Source organism: Symphalangus syndactylus, chromosome 4 (genome assembly GCF_028878055.3).
Source record: "Symphalangus syndactylus isolate Jambi chromosome 4, NHGRI_mSymSyn1-v2.1_pri, whole genome shotgun sequence".
In the NCBI taxonomy this organism is placed as follows: Eukaryota; Metazoa; Chordata; class Mammalia; order Primates; family Hylobatidae; genus Symphalangus; species Symphalangus syndactylus.
Genome location: NC_072426.2, coordinates 137,294,010 through 137,313,121, shown reverse-complemented (window position 1 = coordinate 137,313,121; position 19,112 = coordinate 137,294,010). Strand labels below are relative to the sequence as shown.

At 35.5% G+C, this 19,112-nt stretch overlaps 1 protein-coding gene across 2 annotated transcripts in view; it reads left to right on the top strand.

Moving 5' to 3' along the window:
* The window catches only part of MARCHF1 (membrane associated ring-CH-type finger 1), an 864,354-nt gene that overhangs the window by 379,566 nt on the left and 465,676 nt on the right, over nt 1-19,112 (top strand). Inside the window, exon 3 of one of the 2 annotated variants that reach the window (XM_063638342.1) lies at nt 8,994-9,202. The exons of the other annotated variant lie outside the window; for it this stretch is intronic. The gene's annotated coding sequence lies outside the window, so the exon portion shown is untranslated. The remainder of the gene's footprint in view (nt 1-8,993; nt 9,203-19,112) is intronic. 2 annotated transcript variants of the gene reach the window in all.

Below are 19,112 nucleotides of genomic sequence, written 5' to 3'. Positions count from 1 at the left end.
CAAGCTGATTATTTAAGTCTTCTTCTTTGATAAGATTGGACAACTATTATCTCCTCTACCTTTTTCTTCAGTGTTTCTGCTTTTCTTTATGGTAAACCATCAACAGCAGCATACTCCTTGTCTATTCATATGGAGTGCTCTTTAGTAAAATATATTACTGTACAAGGTTTCTCTATGTAAGGAACCATTTCTTTACAAGAAACAACCTATGTACAAATAGTAAACACAATATCTAATGTCACAGAAACCCCAAATTAAAGGGAACTTCAGAAATTATTGAACCCAGCCTTTAAAAAGATTTTTGAATTAATTTATTAATTGTCCCTGTAAGTGGTTGTATATCTCCTACTTGAACATTAAAGTTTGGTACTACAAGAGTAGCCCTTGTTTATTTTCACAGAGCTCAAATTGTCATAATTATCTTTCTTTTACTGACTCAGATGGACCTCTAACTGTTGGACTATGTTCAAGACTTAGGAAATATATATTCTAGTGTTTCAAAATACACCTGGATTACCATTTGCCTTTGATCATTTACCACCTGCTCCCATACTGTTTTTTAGCCTCAAACAGCTCCTTCAAGCCCCCTGTAACCAACATGTAGGGTAACACTTAAAAAATGCAAACACTGGTACATATTCTTCATTCTCAGACTACTCCGAGGCTTTGCTTTTCTCTGCTCTTGGCCCTCACCGCATCATCCTCTGTCTTTTCTTTCTCTCTTGGCTGTTTCTCTTGGATTTGATGCCCATTGGTATCATCTGAGTGTTATGCAGAGGATTAACAATAACAATGAATCAACGGACCTGTCTATGGAAGTGTTTTAGTTTCCTAAGACTGCTGTAACGAAGTACCAAAAACTGCATGGCTTAAACAATAGAAATATATTGTCATGGTTCTGGAGGCTAGAAGTCCAGATCAAAGTGTTGATATAGCCATGCTCACTCTGAAAGCACTAGGGAAGCATCTTTTAGGACCCAGTTTCTGGTAGTTCCTTGGCTTGTGGGAGAGTAACTCCAATCTTCACATGGTGTTCTCCCTGTGTGCATGTATGTTTGTTAAATTTCCCAATTCAGCAAATACTCTAATAACTTTTACATTTGACTCAGAAAAGTTCTGGGTGAAATACCATAGACATATGTAGACCTTATAAGACCATTCTAAATTGAAGATAATATCTATAGGGGATTCTGTAGGAATCAGTGGGGAAGGTTGATGCCGTTTTTAGGTTGAATCAGATTTGGCTAAAAATATATGAATGCATATCTATAAACAACTAATGAAAATCAGTATTTATATAGTTAACTAATTACATCTTTATTCTTCCAAGAACACAAATAATGACATATTGGCTAGCCCATACATAGTTACCAGGACAATTATTTTAACCAAATTTTGTAAGTCTTCTGATTGTTTTGGAACTTTAGGAATATAGCATATTCAGCAGCAGAAAATACAAATTATAATTTTATAGCAATAGTTCATTATTAAAATCTACCAGATACAGAAAGAAGAATATATACATTGACTTTCTGAACTTTGACCCGTTATTTCTTCTAGCACTTTCCAAGTTACTAATTATATTATAAAAATTATTTGTCATAAGTATCATTTATTCCAAAAAATAATAACATTACTAATGTTAGGTTAATTACACCTGCCATTTTTCATAATCAGTGGACCATGAGAATAAAAATATGATGAAAAAAACAGCCGGCCCTCAAACTTAATTATTCCTTGAGTAATAAAAAATTGGACCTTTTAGATATAAAAAACTTAGTAAAATATCGTTTCCAAAGAGGCTATGCATGTAATTCAGAATTATATTATAAAATATATTCCTTTCAGAACTATTCCCAATAGTAAAAAGTAAATAAATAACATGTAAATAAATGTGCTTATTAGATTATTGGTTTTTGGTTTTTACTTAAAACATACCTATGCTTTATACTCATCAAATTGGGTCAGAAATTGATGAAAGAGCAGGGGTCTCTGGATCAGGAGATTTTTCTACGTTGTTTCTGCCATCTACTAGCCTTCAATGATGTCAGAACACTCAGTCTTCCAGGACTTAAACTGGTCATCAAATGGTAGAGTGCTTTATAATTTGCCTTTGAAATATAAAATTCCATGATGCCACTTTCCCCTTAAGCTGAATAAAGACTTGTGATATTGTGAAACACATATTTGGTCTTTGACCCCTTTCCTGGCATACAACTCCTAAAATCCTTAGAATTGCCAAAGTGATGTCTTTTTTATATACTAATGAGTTGACTGATGGCCGGCAGTCCCTATGTAGCTTCAGGATGAAGGCTGGTCACTCAGAGAGACCAAGCAGGATTACAGAAGGTTGGAATTTTTAGCCCAACCCCTCCTTCAAGGAGGAGGGAGAGGGTGAAAGTTAAATTGATTACATCAGCCAATGGTTTAATCAATCATATCATTAAAAACCCAGAAGGACTGGATACAGAGAACTTATGGATGGCTGAACATGTGGCGGTTCCTGGGTGGGGGGTACATGTAAACTCGGCACCCCTTCTCACATGCTTTGCCCTATGCATCGCTTCATCTGTATCCTCTGTAATGAACCCATACACCTGAATATTTCCCTGAATTCTGTGAGCCACTCCAGCAAACTCATTGAACCTAAGGAGGGAGTGGTGGGAACCCCAATGTGAAGTCAGAAGTTCCAGAAGTCTGGACTTGTGATTGGTGTCTGAAGGTTGGGGGACACTCTGGTGAGACTGAGCCTGAACCTGTGGGATCTGATACTATCTCCAGGTAGAACTGAATTTGGGTGACACCCAGCTGGTGTCTGCTGCAGAATTGCTTGTTTGTTTGGTATGTGGGGAAAAAAACCTACACATTTGGTCACAGAAGTCTTCTGTGTAAAATAGAAAATCACAGTTTGAGGGTGTTTTTCCTTGAAAAACTAGTAAGATATTTCATTACAAGGCATAAAAATAATATTTGAGCAGAATGTATCTCTACATCTAGACAAACTTTAGGAATCCAAAATAATGCCGTTTGTTGTGTGTGTGTGTGTGTGTGTGTGTGTGTGTGTGTGTGCTTGATTAGGAATGTTAGGTCCAGGACTCCTTTGCTTGAACCTTAATATCATACAAGAAACACTTTGTTAAATGTAATTTTTAATTCTCTGATGCATTAAGTCAGAATTTTGACACTTGTAAGAGGAAACTACTACTTCCCTTCCTTAAGTCATGAAATGGCTTAGGAAACTGTGCCACTAGGCTTGAGAATACCAGGGTTTATGAGGACCCCAGAGATACTGACAGTGAAGTTTCAGAATATGGAAGGGGACGGAGCCTTACAGCCATGTGTGAGAATGCTTCCTCCCCACCACACTCACACACACACACACAAACACGCACGCACACACACACACACACACACTCTTTTTCTCTATCATTCTTCAGCGATGAGTGGACAGGTTTTGACCCAATTCTGAGGCAAGCAGTAATTAAAGACCTTCCGCCATGATTCCAGTTCCCCCTTTTGGGATGACTGCTTTACATTTTCTGAAGGTAAGTGAACAAATACATATTGGCCCTCTGAAACTGTTTTTTTTTCTATTTTGCTCCTTGTTCAGCTAGATTTACTAATATTTTGAAAGCTACAGAGAACATTAACAAAGATTAGCTTGTACATTTATTTACTTGGAGAGTAAGGCTGAGTCTAACTTTATTTGCCAAAATCTTGTTTTTAAACAAAATTTTAATCCCATATGTCTTTTCAACAAAGTAAAATAGAATATAGAAATTTGATTTTATTTAATCCTAAATTATTTTCACAAGCTAATTATTAATATCCATGTACCTTCCTTAGATATTTTGATTACTTCTAACGTTACCTTTTTTAAAAGAGGATTTAATAAAATGATTCTTTTTAGTCTCTCAACAAATTAGGAAGGAGCTAAGATCAGTCCCATGGTGTTATTTGAGAGACTCAGTTTGTGATGGTATTCTTTTGTCATGAGCATAATATAAATCATATAAACTAGTATAACTGACTCTTGAGGGCCGGCTGTAATTATCACACATATTATGTGATTGTGGTGATTGCTACTGATTCTCCAACAGACTGAAATGAATGTCTTGGCTATGTTGTAATCTGCATCAACTTCAGAAAATATTTGTGGCCAAAATTAGGAAAAACAATTTCAGGACAATAGAACCAAAGATCTTAAGAGTTCATGTGATCCATTATACTGTATTTGGTATTGAAGGCAGATCATCCAGTTGCTTCTGAAAGGTCTTCAGAGACAGACAGAATACTTACATTAAAAATTGTAATTGTAGTTGTAATTACAGAAGATACTTGCACATACTAAATGTAGTCACAATTGGATTCCAATAATCAGACAAAACCCATAAAAAACATACAAGCATTTTAGAAATGCTTTATTACATTGTAGATTTTTATATAAACACATAACCAGAAATTTTAATTATTTTTCCATTTTATACTCCTTCTCATTATTTCCACTAAGTTTGTTTTGCTAGCTTGGGTTGTTCCCCAACTCTCCAATTAATACATAAGTGTATGCTTCAGAATTTCCCTAGTAATAATACCTTTAAATTCAAGTTTCTTCTCCCTCTCCTTTACAAGATAACATAAATTCTTTGTGCCATGATAGCTTATCCATATGTTCTTCCCAGTAATCTTTGATGGTGGCCATTTGACACTGTTCGCAATGATGCTTTGAAAACCCATTTAATCCAGGTTTCCTCCCTTTCACCAGGGATTTGTAATGAAATATTCTTTTTCCAACTCAGCGTACCTTGTTTCTATTTTCAGAAGTAACTTAAAGTTCTCATCTTTATTACTTCTCTGTCTTGTATCAATGCATTTATAATTTTATAAACATAAATATAAAATATAATTTTATATTTTTTAATTAATATAATTTTATATTTTATAATTAATAAAATTTTATATTGCCTATAGGATTTTTCTTTCTGCCAGGTCTGGGGCCCGGTTTCCTTCCTCTCTCCTTTCAAGTGGTGATCCTAACAACTATATATGGCCTAAACGAATTAATACTCTTAAACAAATTTTCTATGCTATTTAAAATAGCATCCTGAACTCTCATATGCCAATCTCACACCATCTCTATGCCTTGAAATGATTTAATCACCTTATGTCTACCAAGCCCAATAGAGGCCTGAATCCCTCCTTAAGACTTTCTTTATGTATTTAGATCTAATATTATTCATTGTTGCTCAAAGTTTCTTTGATATTTACTTTCATTATTCTATATTATCTTTCAGATATTAATTGCCATGTGCTGCATATTTTTTAAATTGACTTACCTCCTTAAATCTTATTTCTCTAATGACACAACAAACTCTTTGATTACAGATATTGTGCCACATAATTTTATACATTACCTGCTGCCCATTAATTCCTAGCATGGTTCAGAAAACACAGAAGATGCTTAACAAGTGTTTATCGAATTGAATTTTCAGTCTGTCCACTTAATGTGTTAGCAGATGTTTACTTGGTTCCTTGTCTTGGCCCAACACTGGGTTTCCTTTCTTGATTAATTGCGATCAAAATAAATGCTTTGGAGGCCTTTTTTTTTTTTTTTTTTTTTTTTTTTTTTGCAGCTAACAAATATAGAGCTGGTCTTTATGCTACCAGAGATGCATATTTTTCTTTGTTTACTTTTTAAACTAGAGACAACCTAGGCCACTGAGAATAAGGAACAGCACCAAATCAGAGTCTCTTGGGGGAAAACTGAGGTCTGAGTATTAGAGTTAATATATAAAAATGCCAAATTTTGGAGCCAGAGGCGGGAATGAGGAACCTGTCCCCAGAGCCGAGGGCTGGAAGCCAGAATGTAGAAGCAAAACAAATACAATTTAGACATGTATATGGAAAAAGTATTCAGTGAAGAGCGAATATTCCAGGATGATTTCAACAGTAATTATAGTCCATGGTTTCCACAAAAATCAAGTTTAAAAACCTGGATCACGTAATGTGATCGCATATGTAGATGCAGATAAGCTGAATGATTCCTGTATCCACGATTATTTTGGCCAGTGTCTGTCAGTGCTCAGTTGCTGGGTCCGTTGCTCCTTGTGACTCCATAGGGTTTAATTACTATACAAGATGAACTATGCTCCCATAGGAGAAATGCATTCCACAACAGTTTTCTTAGTTTGAGTTTGTTACATAATGAGTCACCCCAGAGACTTCTGATTGCTTCTAGTTGGCAGAGCACTATGGAAGCTGCTTGAGGAAAGGTATTAGGTAAGTGCAAGACATTGATATTAGCTGATGTGTATTCAGTGTTCCAAGGCAGCAAATTATTAGAATGTACAAAGTATTAAAAGCGTGTTTTCCCCCGATACAGTTGGAAAATTTTAGAAGTTCAATTTGTGGCAATACCTAATACAACGTTAGATAAATATTTATTAAACAGACTGATTATTAATTTTCTTAAGTTATTGCTAAAACATTTGCTTGAAAAGATATAACAAACCTCTTCTTGTTTACCATGTAAAATACTCTAAGAAATAAATACACTTTTCCAGAAATTCAATTTATATTTTAAATTTTAGGATAAAAGAAAGCTAATTGAAATAACTCAACCACATAAATCAAATTAACTCAAAATTAAAATCTGATTTCTGAAAAATCTCATAGCAAACAAAGGATAACCTCATATGCATAATGAGGTAAAGGATTAAGACAGCCATTTAGTTAATTCAAGCCAAAAATCTTCTTTCCTATAACCTTAATGAATATTTTAAGCAAAACTAACCGAAGTCTGAATTTATCTGGAAAGCTGCCTTGGCTTTTCAGAGAACTTTTCATGGACGTAAACACTGACAATATTATTTTTCTAAAGAGTTTCATAATTTACATTTTCGTATTTGTCACACACCGTTAGATTTACAGACTTCTATTTCCAGCATTCTCTTATTTAAGACAGTCCTTCTAGATAGAGGGATTAAAAATTATTAAATTAAGGAACTTCTCACATGGGTCACAGATGTGAACATTAAGCTACAGAAAATTTAAGGATTATTAGTTTTAACTGTAGACATGGCGTTTTTGGCAAAGGCTGGCTTTTTAGTCCTTTCATTAAAGCTCCTGTATGTCACAAATACATTCTGTAAGCTTAAGTGTGATGATGAATAAATGGCAGGTTTCAGGCACCTATTTTTTTAAACTATTTTAAGCAAGAGATTTGTCTCTATACGAACTTTAATAAGCTTATTGTGCTGAGGTTATTTTCGTGATGCACTGGAATGGTTCTCAAAATTGGTTTATATCAGAAACATCTGTAATTTTTTTTTTAACTGTCCACTTCAGAACTGCACCCTTCTTGTCTCCACTGCAGCCCTCCTGAAAATGTGTCTTATTAGGGATCTATGCATTATAAAATCTCCCCAGATGATCTTGGTGGGTGGTAGGGGTTAGAACCATGGGCAGGTGGCTAATTTAGGTTGAAATGAAAACATATTTGGACCAAAGTTGTAAATACATTGAAGTGTTTATTTCAGCGTGAATATTTAAATTGAAGATGTTAATTCAGTCTTTACATATATTGTTTTTGGCTTTATCACCAACAGCAGTACAGATCTTTTTTCACATTTTATCTCTATCCTGAGTTTAAACAAATTGTAATGTCATAATGGAAATGGTATTGTTGGTGTATAATACAAAGACAGGTAGAGATGAATTGCAACTAGAAATCACTTTGAAGAGCTCTGCGATTAGAGAAAAATTCTAGCTTATAAGCAGTACTCGAGTATATAAAAACAAGGGACTTTCTGAATTCTGCTTCATTTAGGGTGAACAAACACAAAAAACAGTGAGAGATCTGATCTATTCACAATATCCAGAAAATATACAATGTACATCTCAAAATGAGAAAAGAAAATTCTGCCCTTTAAAAAACAGAGTGCCAAACACCCTGAAAAAGAGGGAATAATCATGTGGGAAAGTTATTTTTACAAAGTTAATGTAATTTAAGAATTTACTTCACCGAGAGAGTAGAATGTTTTAAAAAGAATTTTTTTAAAATTTAAAAAGCAGAAGTTCTGATTAACCGTTTACTTCTTCCAAATTGTATAACTACTGAGAGGACAGTAATAGTAAAGTCTGTTTCCTTTCTGGAAAAGAAAGGAGAAGCTGCTACTAATTCTAACATATATTTCAGGGAGCACAGAAGTTGCAATAAAGCTGAAATGAGTAGTATAGAGCTCTATGCTTCAGACTAACTGATGCCTTCTGACTCCTGTTGCTGATGTTTTAGTAAGAAAGGTGCAGTGAATGGTTAACTCTCTTTACAACCATCCAGAAAAAGACATCTGCGATTGCTCCAGGTCTCTCTTCTCTCTCTCTCTTTCTCTCTCTCTCTCTACCTCTCTCTCTCTCTCAACACCTCATTCAATCTCATGCGATGCTCTTCACTTCAAGGCAGATCCTTTGACCTAAGCAGATTATTGTAGATGCATGAAGGACACAGCCACCTAGCCGCGCTTCTCGAGGAAGAGATTTGGCTCCAAATAGGACGCTAAGCTTTTCAGCCGTCTGCTTATTTACGTAGTCAGCAAGATGCAGTGTCTCTGGGTGCTTAGTGGACTCCTGGGGAAGCAGAGGAGAAACAAAAGCAAAGTGGCAGCCGCTGCAAATGTGGGAGTCTGTGCCATTAAAGGAAGCAGTTGCTAATAAGGGCCTGTGAGACCTAGGTTTCCTTGGTTTCCATGACAGTTATTAGGTACCATAGAAATTGAATTGTCTCCCACAATGCTCTTAGGGGAGAGGGGGTGCTCCAGTGACAAAGCAGTTCAATTATGACTTGCAGTAAATCGTCCTTTGGAGAATGCAGTACTCCCTGGATTATTTGTTCTTGCATTTCTTTTAACTCCCCTTTCAATGTATTTAACATTTTGACCAGAAGACTCTGGCGTCTGCTGCACAGTGTCTCAAACACTATTTTTCCCCTTTTTGTTTAGACCCGAGCTTGGCAAAGCAAGGATATGAACAATTGTGCAGGTGGGCTACTCAGGGCGAGTGAAGAGATAAGGCATCCAATCAGGGATTGGCCACCTGCAGCCCTGCCAATATGCCCCTCCACCAGATTTCCGTAATCCCAGCACGGGAGACTGCCAGCAATGGGAGAAATTCAATGGGCAGAAACAAAGAGAAGAACAAGGAAGTCGAGGTAAGAGGAGGTTTAATTTAATAAAATCAGAGAGCCAAGCCACTGTTGCCAACACTGCTCTCTGCACCGTGGGACATGGCAAGGGCTTCAGAGGAGCTGGATCCCAGCTCTCAGTGTGTAACAGTAGATTGGAAGAGAATTACTTATAACTGGCAGGGACATATTAAACTTCACCTCTATTTTGTGAGTGAAGAGAGGAGCCAAATCTATAAGGACACTTCCTACTTGACAGATGGAAACTTTTGCCTCTTTTTCTAAACAATCTACGGAGTCACTTTTGACTTTTATGGCTTGTGGGTTACAAGCGGCTGTTCTGGGTTGGCTCTGGACATTGCTGTGGTACATTTTCACATAGTGGAACTGGTGATGCTGGCTAATTTTGCTGACTGCCCATTAAGCTAGGATATTTGAATATAACTGTCTTAACAAAGGGACACAGAAGCCAGTTGTGACACTTAATACATAACATGAATTAGTGCCTCATAGGATCTATTTGCTCTTCATTCATTGGATCTATTTGTTCCTCATTCATTGTTTGATATCTGTACATTTATATTTTGTTCTTCATGAAAAAAGGCTTCCTTTGAAACTTCCCACAGGTTATAATTTTCAGCTTCTTACATTGAGCCTTTATTTTGCAGGGAAATTTAGCAGCAGTTTTTCTAAGTTAAACTGCTTGAAAGATCATATGCTGGAAACTTATTTAAAGGTTTTTAAGAAATGGATTGAACTCAACACAGTCAAGGACATTGAGTGGAAATATCATAAACGTTGTTGTGTTCCCCTAAAAGGGAGCTTGAGATAGAATACCAGAAACTGTAATCCTCTTGTCTCTTTAACATAACTATTTTCTAGTCCTCAGGTGTCCTTAGCTTTGTAGGAGATGGGCTTTGTCTACCTCCAGTTCTACATGTTAACCATTTTTTTTTCCTCAAGAATAGCTGCTGGAGACAGAGGGAGCAGCATACAAAAAATAAAGCAAATAAAATAAAGGAAATGGGAGTGGAGTGTCAAGGAGTGTCTGAAAGGAAAAGACTAATAAATTTGAATACATCTTCAAATGAGAAAATATATTTGCAGCCTCTTTCTACTTTATTTGAACTGATTTTGAAAATGTCATTCAATGGCAATGAGTTCTTGATGTGGCTAGAATTTGTAGATAACTTTGGGAGATTTCTCTAAGTTAGTGCAAGAGATACTTTTACATTAGTAATTGCCTCATCATAAACACATCAAATATTTCTGGAATTTCTGAGAATTAAACATCTTTGTAAAGAAACTTCAGCAGCCCAGAATGCTCAGGCACATTCACTAGAGTGCCTCTTTCCTTTGACTTGGCAATGTGATTATTAGAATATGAAACAGGTTTCTCTTAAGTTTGTTGGTGTTAGGTGGGGAAGGTGGGGTACATTGATCAATTCTGCAAATAGGTATAGAAATGCCAAAAGCAAGATTCATAAAAGTTATACATTGCTTACTCACAGTATAAATTTCTGGATAAATTTAAGATAATTCGGGCCGGGCACGGTGGCTCACGCTCGTAATCCCAGCACTTTGGGAGGCCGAGGCGGGCGGATCACGAGGTCAGGAGATCGAGACCATCCTGGCTACATGGTGAAACCCCCTCTCTACTACAAATGCAAAAAATTAGCCAGGCGTGGTGGCGGGCTCCTGTAGTCCCAGCTACTCGGAGAGGCTGAGGCAGGAGAATGGCGTGAACCTGGGAGGCGGAGCTTGCAGTGAGCCGAGATCGTGCCACTGCACTCCAGCCTGGGTGAGAGCGCGAGACTCCGTCTAAAAAAAAAAAAAAAAAAAATTTAAGATAATGCTGAAGAAAACTTTATGTGAAGATATTGTGTGGCATATTTGTTTGGTATCTGGAATGATCAGCATCTGAATAATATTTGGAAAAGAAAACATTGTGTCAATTCCAGGTCTTCGCCAGAAATCTCTTTCTGTAGATGTCCACTTGGCATGAATTAGATAAATTGAAATGGCTTACATAATTGTTTAAGAACAAACACATTTTTTTCATGTTAGAAATAATCATGAAATTATTCTATGTCAAGTAACAATAGCCACAATCGTTATCCAGATATGGGTATTAATCCACATCTTTAAACATCTTCACAAACATCTTGAATTATTAAAACATGTACAGCTTTGTTTCTTTCAGGGTCAAAAAACACTCTAATGTGTCACAATGGGAGTTAGTGGGCATTCTTAAAGAAAAAGAAGTTAATTAGGAGAAAAAGGAAACTCTGAGCCTTCGTATAATTTCTAAAAAGAGATACAGTTCTGAATATCAGAAAGGGAAGCACTTACAATGTTTCAAATGCTCCTTGGTTTTCTATAGGTTGTAGTTAAAAGTTTTCTTTTAAAAGTATGTTAAAAACATATTAGTCAATCTTGTAGGCTGTTGAATAACTTGTTTTGATAAGCTAAATAAATAGTCTAAAAGAATCGTAAATGCCTTTAAGGTGGATAAGTTAAACAGCATACATCTGTGTGTTGGACAGCAAGAAGAATCAATGATTTCCGTAATTTCAAGTGGCGATGCTTCTAAAGTAAAACATCTTTTATATATATGGACATTTCCTGATGAACAAATGAGAAACATCATTTCTTGAAGTTTCCTTAATGTTTTTTGCTTGTCCTAAAGTTATCCAAAGCATGCATATGTACATTGGGAAAATGATCTAATTTCAGAATTAAGAATTTAGTTGTAATTAATTTAAATTAGTAAATTAAATTAAAAACTAATTTGAATTTAATGCAATTTAACTTCTCTTCATTCAAAACTTAGTGACTCTTAACTAATGTATTAACTTGATATCAGATTTCTTAAGCCATATGAAAAAAATAGGAAAACTGTAAATCATAGTTAAAATACAGAAGATCCATCCTGTTAAGAATATCAAGAAAAGATTTCTAAAAATTCTTTTGTTGATTTTTTAACAGCATAGATTTTCTATATTTTAAGGTTTTAAAAAATAATTCCTACCTCTAGCTTTATAATGAAAATGTATTTTGACATATTTTGCATGCCATAATATTATAATCATCTCTATTTGGTTAATAGCCCTGGAAGTACAAAACACAAAATAATATATTATGTCCAGTTTGAATGCAGTTGATATTAAGGGTTAGAGAAGGGATATAGGTTTATCCTTCAGAGGCACCAACTCTGGAGATTGATTAGGCAATTAAAATGAAGTGCCTTAGACTTCCATTCCTGGCACAAGATTTTGTTAGCCCAACCAGAGTGGTTACTACAACCACTTCACCCCTTATGAAGTGAGTAGATATTGGTCCATTATGAAGCTACAGAAAATTTAGCATAATACAGTAGTCAAAATAATTAATTTACACTTGGAGAATGTATGTATATGATGGAATGTTTGAGTTTTAGCTCTAGGAGAGTTCTGGAAGGAAATTGGTAATCAGATTTTCCTTGGTAAATGGAATCAATAAAGGAAATAAAATGGTTTAGGCTCACCTACACCTTGGGAAAACGACATTCCTGGGAAAGCTTTGGGAGAAGATACTTCTTCAAAATGGTCCATAGTTCCAGATTTCTTTTTCTTTTCTGATTGAATGTCAGAATCTGACAGTTTAACCTCTTTATATATAGAAGCAAATAGACCATTTGCTTCTATTAATTCATTCTTCTTTTTTAGATATGTCAACACCACTTACTGTGCTGTAATTAATTCACATTAGAGATTTGGGTCTAAAAGACATCTGTCTCTTAACAAAGGCGGTGAATTTTATTAATCAAATTCTTAGCCCTGTAGGTGTAGCTTAAATTCTAGTAATTGTATAAATTCCAGTATTTAGTCGACCTCTAGCACATATTCCTTATATTTCCCTGGGATTTGTAAGCAAATGTGTCTATGAGTTGTAAGTGTAGAGATAGAGCATGGATGGGCCCAAGGCTGTTTCTGGCACCTGCACTGCATGCTGCTATATTCTTTCACAACACACTGAGTCTATACCTTAGATGATGGGAGGGACCTAAGAGGAAAAAACAAAACGTGAGTTCTTTGCTTCTGATCCTTCTCACTCTCAAGCTGACCACACATGGCTATCATACTTTAGAAAGATTTAGGAGGAAAACAAAAACCAAACCCCTTTGTTTATATGTACATTTTCTTTTACTGCTGCCATTATTTTGTGATATTTCTCTACCTCAGTTTTTACATTTTTTTCCAAAAAGAATATTTAGTTTTTCTTCTGGAGATATCCCTTTTAAGATCTTCTACTTGCCTTTCCAATGATAGCTCATGGGCCATCTCTTGTTTTTCAAAACAGCTGGAGATCTGTTACTGGGGAATCTCTTTTGGTAGAGATTCCAGTAACCTGGAAAAAATATGGCTTTTTGTGATATATATTTTTCATTTTGAACATAATGGACAAGTTACTGATTTATTTATTCTCATTTTTCGTAAGAAAATTAAAAAGTTAAAAAAACATATTTAGTCTCAGGGCCAGAGCTGAGACCTTTCTTCTTTACAGTTAAGACAACTTAACCTTTTCACATTACCTAAGCAAAGTTGGTAGAAACAAAGGATCCCAGAATCAGAAAGTTCCTTAAAAATTATTCATTTTAATTTACATTCCACCGTTGAAGTCCATAGAGAATAAAGAGTTTGCCAATGTCACACAACTAGTTAGTGATGAATTTGGGACAAAAATTCAGGCCATTGACTAGCAGTCTACTGCTCTTTCTATTACCAGTTCATTTAGCTGTCTTTTTTTCAGACACCAAATTATTATCCCCAAAGAGTTAATGTAACCCCCAAACCTGCTAACCTCTAAGTGGGGGGAGTTTTGATTGCTTTTTGTTACAGTGTCTGCCCATGACTCATAAGATCAGATGGAATATACATTGTGTGCTATTATAAAATATAACTAGAATTCATTTTATTCAAATTCAGAAAATATGGAAAAAATTAAATAATAATGGTCAAAGTAATTTAGTAGGCAGGATACTGGGACAAAATTCAGAATATTTGAAATAGAATCTTGGCTTCATCAAGGCCTCTTAACCTTGAATAAATAACTCACTTAGCCTTTCAAGTTTGAAAAAAGTACATTTTAACTAGATCTCATTTCAAAAAGAGGATTTTATTTTCTTCTATTAACCCTTGAAAATGATCATGTGGCCATGCTTCACTTTGGCACACAAAGGCCATGTTTGTCTTCAAATGCATATTTGTCTCAGGCAGGATAGGCCTGAGTAGTGAGGACTCACCTCTAATGGACATCTGTTGTGATGGCTGTGCATCATCCATGTTTACTTCTGGTAACAGTGTTCAGAGAACCAACCCTTCCCATTCTCAGTCATGTGATTTGGGATGGGCCTTCACTGGCTTAAAATAATCGGTGTATCACAATACTCTGTCTTGGTAACTGGTTCAGGAATGGATACTTGATTCCATAGAATCAATGGCACACACTGAACCTTTAAAATGGTTTTTGGGAAGAGACATCTTTTTGTCCTGAAGACTTCTGAAGTAAACTTGCTTTCTCCTAATGGGTGGCTTGTATAAGGACATGTGAGATATACTGAGGGAAAAGGTTGGAGCTTCAAAGGGACTGCAGATGCTCCTAATGCTGAAGTTTACTTGAAAATAGGCAGAACAGACAGAAAAAAAAAAGGCAGAACAGACAGAAAAAAAAAATAGGTTCTGGGTAATATTGTTTGGGCTAGTGGATCAGTCCTTTAAAACTAATCCTTGTTAAAAATCAAACAATTTTCCAATGAAGTGATTTGATATATGTCCTTTATTGTTTAAGCTATATTTTTGGTAGAATGTTATGTCACTTACAGCATTAAGGACTCTAAATGATACTTTGCAAAGGGCAGTTGCAATAATTTCCTGCTTTGTTACCTGTGCAGCAACTAGCTTATGAGACAGGAAATAGCTGGGATCTGGGTACAGCAATCACAAACATTAATTTTTGAATAGCCTGTGCTGAGAGCACATTTACCCAGAGCATACAGGTTATGCTCTGTATTAACCAAATGAAATGCATTTTTAGCAGGTGTGAATCTGACACTACAGGGTGAAGGCCAAGGGGTAGAAAGGCTAATTCTCTTTTTCATTTCTTCAGAAAAGCACTTTCCAACTACTCTCCTGAGTCTAAATTGAGTATTAGAGTCCCATGTGCTTAGAGTGAATTCCACTGAGTATGCTAATAGTGTGAAAATAATTTTATACAATGAAAATTAGGAAATTTCCATATTATTATTTGCTTTCAGCAATGAAATTAGCATAATTCACATTAATTTTTCTTGTTTAAAACAGATGTGGATAATTGCATTAATAAGTAAGACTGAATAACACATTTTATAGACTATTAAATGAAAACAATTAGTAATTGCCGTCACACCCTGGTCAGTATTTTTTAAATTGTGGCCTCAATTAGGCAGGTAGATTGTTGAAACTCCTCCCTGGTGTAGAACTTTAAAATTTTTTTATTATGAATTTTTAGCTGATTTAATGAGACTCCATGTGGTCATTGTGTTTGAAAGATTGTTGAACAAAAACTTCATGTGGAAGAGTCTTGGAGCATTGGAGGAGCAGGTGTAGCTCTGCATGTTTTATTAATCAGGATTTTTAAAACTCACTGATTAGCCAACATTTAACTCAATTCTTTGTAGCACAAAGGGAGCACTGACAATGCCAGAATGGATTTAGAATCCCTCAATTTGAGGTACTGTTGAAGGGGGAGGATCACAGACTGAGAGCATTGCTTTCCCCCCAGCTCATTCCCAGGAATATCACTCAGAGCCACTTGCAGCAGCCTTCATAACCTCCAGGTGAGGATGAGAGATGACATCTATTCGATTCTCATTCTCTTCCTTGTCTCTGCGACCCTGTTAAATAATTGAAAGAGGCATGACACCGGGGTAGAACTGGTGATAGGATTCTGCTCTTGAAAGAGTGAAAAGGAGACTGAAGAAAAGGACAAAGTGCTTCTAGGTGCTGGGTGTCTGACTTTTGGCTTTCAGCCTGTCATCTTTCACCTTGACTATCCCATTCATCAAATTGTGCAAATCTGGTTAACAAAAGTGAAGCAGGCAAATGAAGTGGACTTACTTTCACTCAACCAAAGGTTGCACGTTTTCTGCTACAAAGCAACATGGTGCATTCTTTACGATTTGTACTTTTGATGCCAATAGGAATAAAAGGAAGTTTCTTAGGAAAAAAAACAATTCTGGCACCTGGAAACCACTGGATGCACAATGCTGCAGGAAACAGATAATGAAGCTCATGTGTGAGATACAGAGTAAAACATTTAAGTGAGGCACCAGCTATACAGTTTCACACATGGTCAGGTTCTATAGTAATTATCCTTACCTGTAAACCTAAATAGGTTTATTTCTAAGCGAGCTCCATACAGTAGTCTATGCCTATGAATGCTTAGTGGCTGAAAGTTGTTAGGTTTAACGTGTATAGACTTAGATCTGTAGCACAGTTTTACTTTCCAATTTTATTCAAAATTAATTATCAAAACTTATAAATGTTAGAAATTTGTCACTGCAAATTTTACAAACCTTTAAAAATTCCAATACAGCAATCTGTTTCATTTTAACCTAAAACTACTTTCTGTATGACCATTTACTATGTGAAACTACTACTACAGTTCATTTAGCTTTTGGAAGAAGTGATTTCTGCATGTACTTAGCTGATTATACAGTGAAGCATTCATCTTTGGCTGTTTTACCATCTGACTCAAGCATTCTGTTTGTGACCCCATGAAATTATAAAAGAACTTCATGCTTTAGAATTAAAGGGCCCCAAATCCCAGCATTTTTGGAGGCTAAGATGTGAGGATCACTTGAGGCCAGGAGTTCAAGACCAGCTTTGCCAGCAACATAATAATACCCTGTCTATATAAAATATTAAAAACAAACATTATCCATGCATGGTGGAACATGCCTGCAGTCCTAGCTACTTGGGAGCTTGAGGTTGGAGGATTGCTTGAGCCAGGAGTTGGAGGCTGCAGTGAGCCACTGTACTGCAGCCTGGGTGACAGAGCGGGATCTTGTCTCTAAGAATAAAACAACAACAACAAAAGAAAAGTAAAAAATACAAACAAAAAAATCCCAAGGAATCGCTTATATGTTATATGACTATTTCGATTGGCAACAGAGTGAGGTGGTTAAAAGCATATATCTGGAAGAAGACTGACTGGGTTCAAATTTGGGCTATGATGCTTTGCAGCTGTGGAAACTCAGAGAGGTTACTTTCCATCTCTGTGCCTCAGTTTCCTCATATATAAAATAATGACAAGTATGAGAACTACCTCATAAAGTTGTGAGACTTCAAATGAGTTAATATCTCTAAGGTTCTAAGATTTACTGGGATAAAATAAACACCATTAAGTGCTTGATAAATAAAAGTGCTAAAGGAGTCAATTCCCTATGTTGACTATATTTTTCATCAACATATTTTATTATTCTCAGTGAATATGGCTCATTAATTAATACCTTCTATTGTGATGAGAAAATATTTAAGGTTGCATCGCTCCATAGATTGTGCCATTTATAGTAATGATGATAAAATTAATGATAATAAAAAGACTAACACATTGGTATTTGAAGTTTGGCAATGGCCTGATCTCTACTTAAACAGACCATGTTTGTTTGCCTTAGATAAGTGAACTCTAACCTTATGGCTTTTCTTTGCTGACCTGGTGTCAATCTCGGAATTGCTGAGCCACGAATTTTCTAGAATCAAGAATTTATAGCGAAATACATGCTAACCTTTATTTTATGCTAATTTTTTCAACATTTCATGGGCTTTTGAATATTTTAAATATTTGTTATTTTGGTAACTGTTTTTACTCGTTCACTTTTATGGTAGTAATGCCCTTGATTGCCTTTTATTTTAGCGGTTGTTAGATTTTATAAAGAACAGACCATGCTATGAAAAGCTAAAATAATTAATAATAATGAATGAAAAAGTTTGTTGAAAGTTTATATTTCTAGGATTATTTTGTGAATATCCGAGTGCTTAGAAAAATGGTAACTTTTTTCATTTTTCTAAATCACATTAGAACTTTTCTTAAAATAGCATTATGCTGAAAAGCACTTAAAATGTTCTTCAACTGCACAATGATGACTTCGTTAAATTGTTGTACTAACAGCATTTATCTGAGGTCCTGGCCTGATTCATTTCTACGTGAATTGCTCTGTGAAGTTTTTTTTTTTTTCTTTTGATAATCTTGGGGAATATCAATGCTTGTGACATCCACAAAATGACTTTTGGAGAATAGAAATGGCCTAAGAAAAAGCCTCTTAACTGAATTTGAATTAGGATAACAAAATATTATCATTGAGGGGCTTATGTATATGGACTGATTAACACTTAGGTGATGGCTAAGAGGAAACAGTCACTGTCCCTTTGTTTGATGTCAACAAGGGAGGTGATCATTTTCCCCCAGGTGCCTTAAGCTGTGGAAATCCTAGTTATAACAGTCCTGAATGTAGCTACTGATCAGGTTTTCTTCTCTTCTTGAATTTATGCTTATACATTCTTGGCAAACAGCATTTACAGATAATTTCCCTGACTGACTTGCTAAACTAATGCATTGTGACAGTAAAAAGTGGCTTTTCTCTAATCCTGACACTAATATTAATAACAACTATTATATTTTTATATATTTATAATAATCACTATTGTCCTAGCTAATAATTATTGAACATTTATGATGTGTTCAATAAGCACTCTTTTATATACTTTTCATCATAACTCACAACTCTTCTATGAAATGGTATTTCAGTTGCTGTTTCTGTGTAATAAAATGCCCCAAAACTTAATGACTTAACACATCTAACTTTTAACACCCATGAATTCAGTGGGTCAGAAATTTGAACAGTGCACAGTGCGATGCT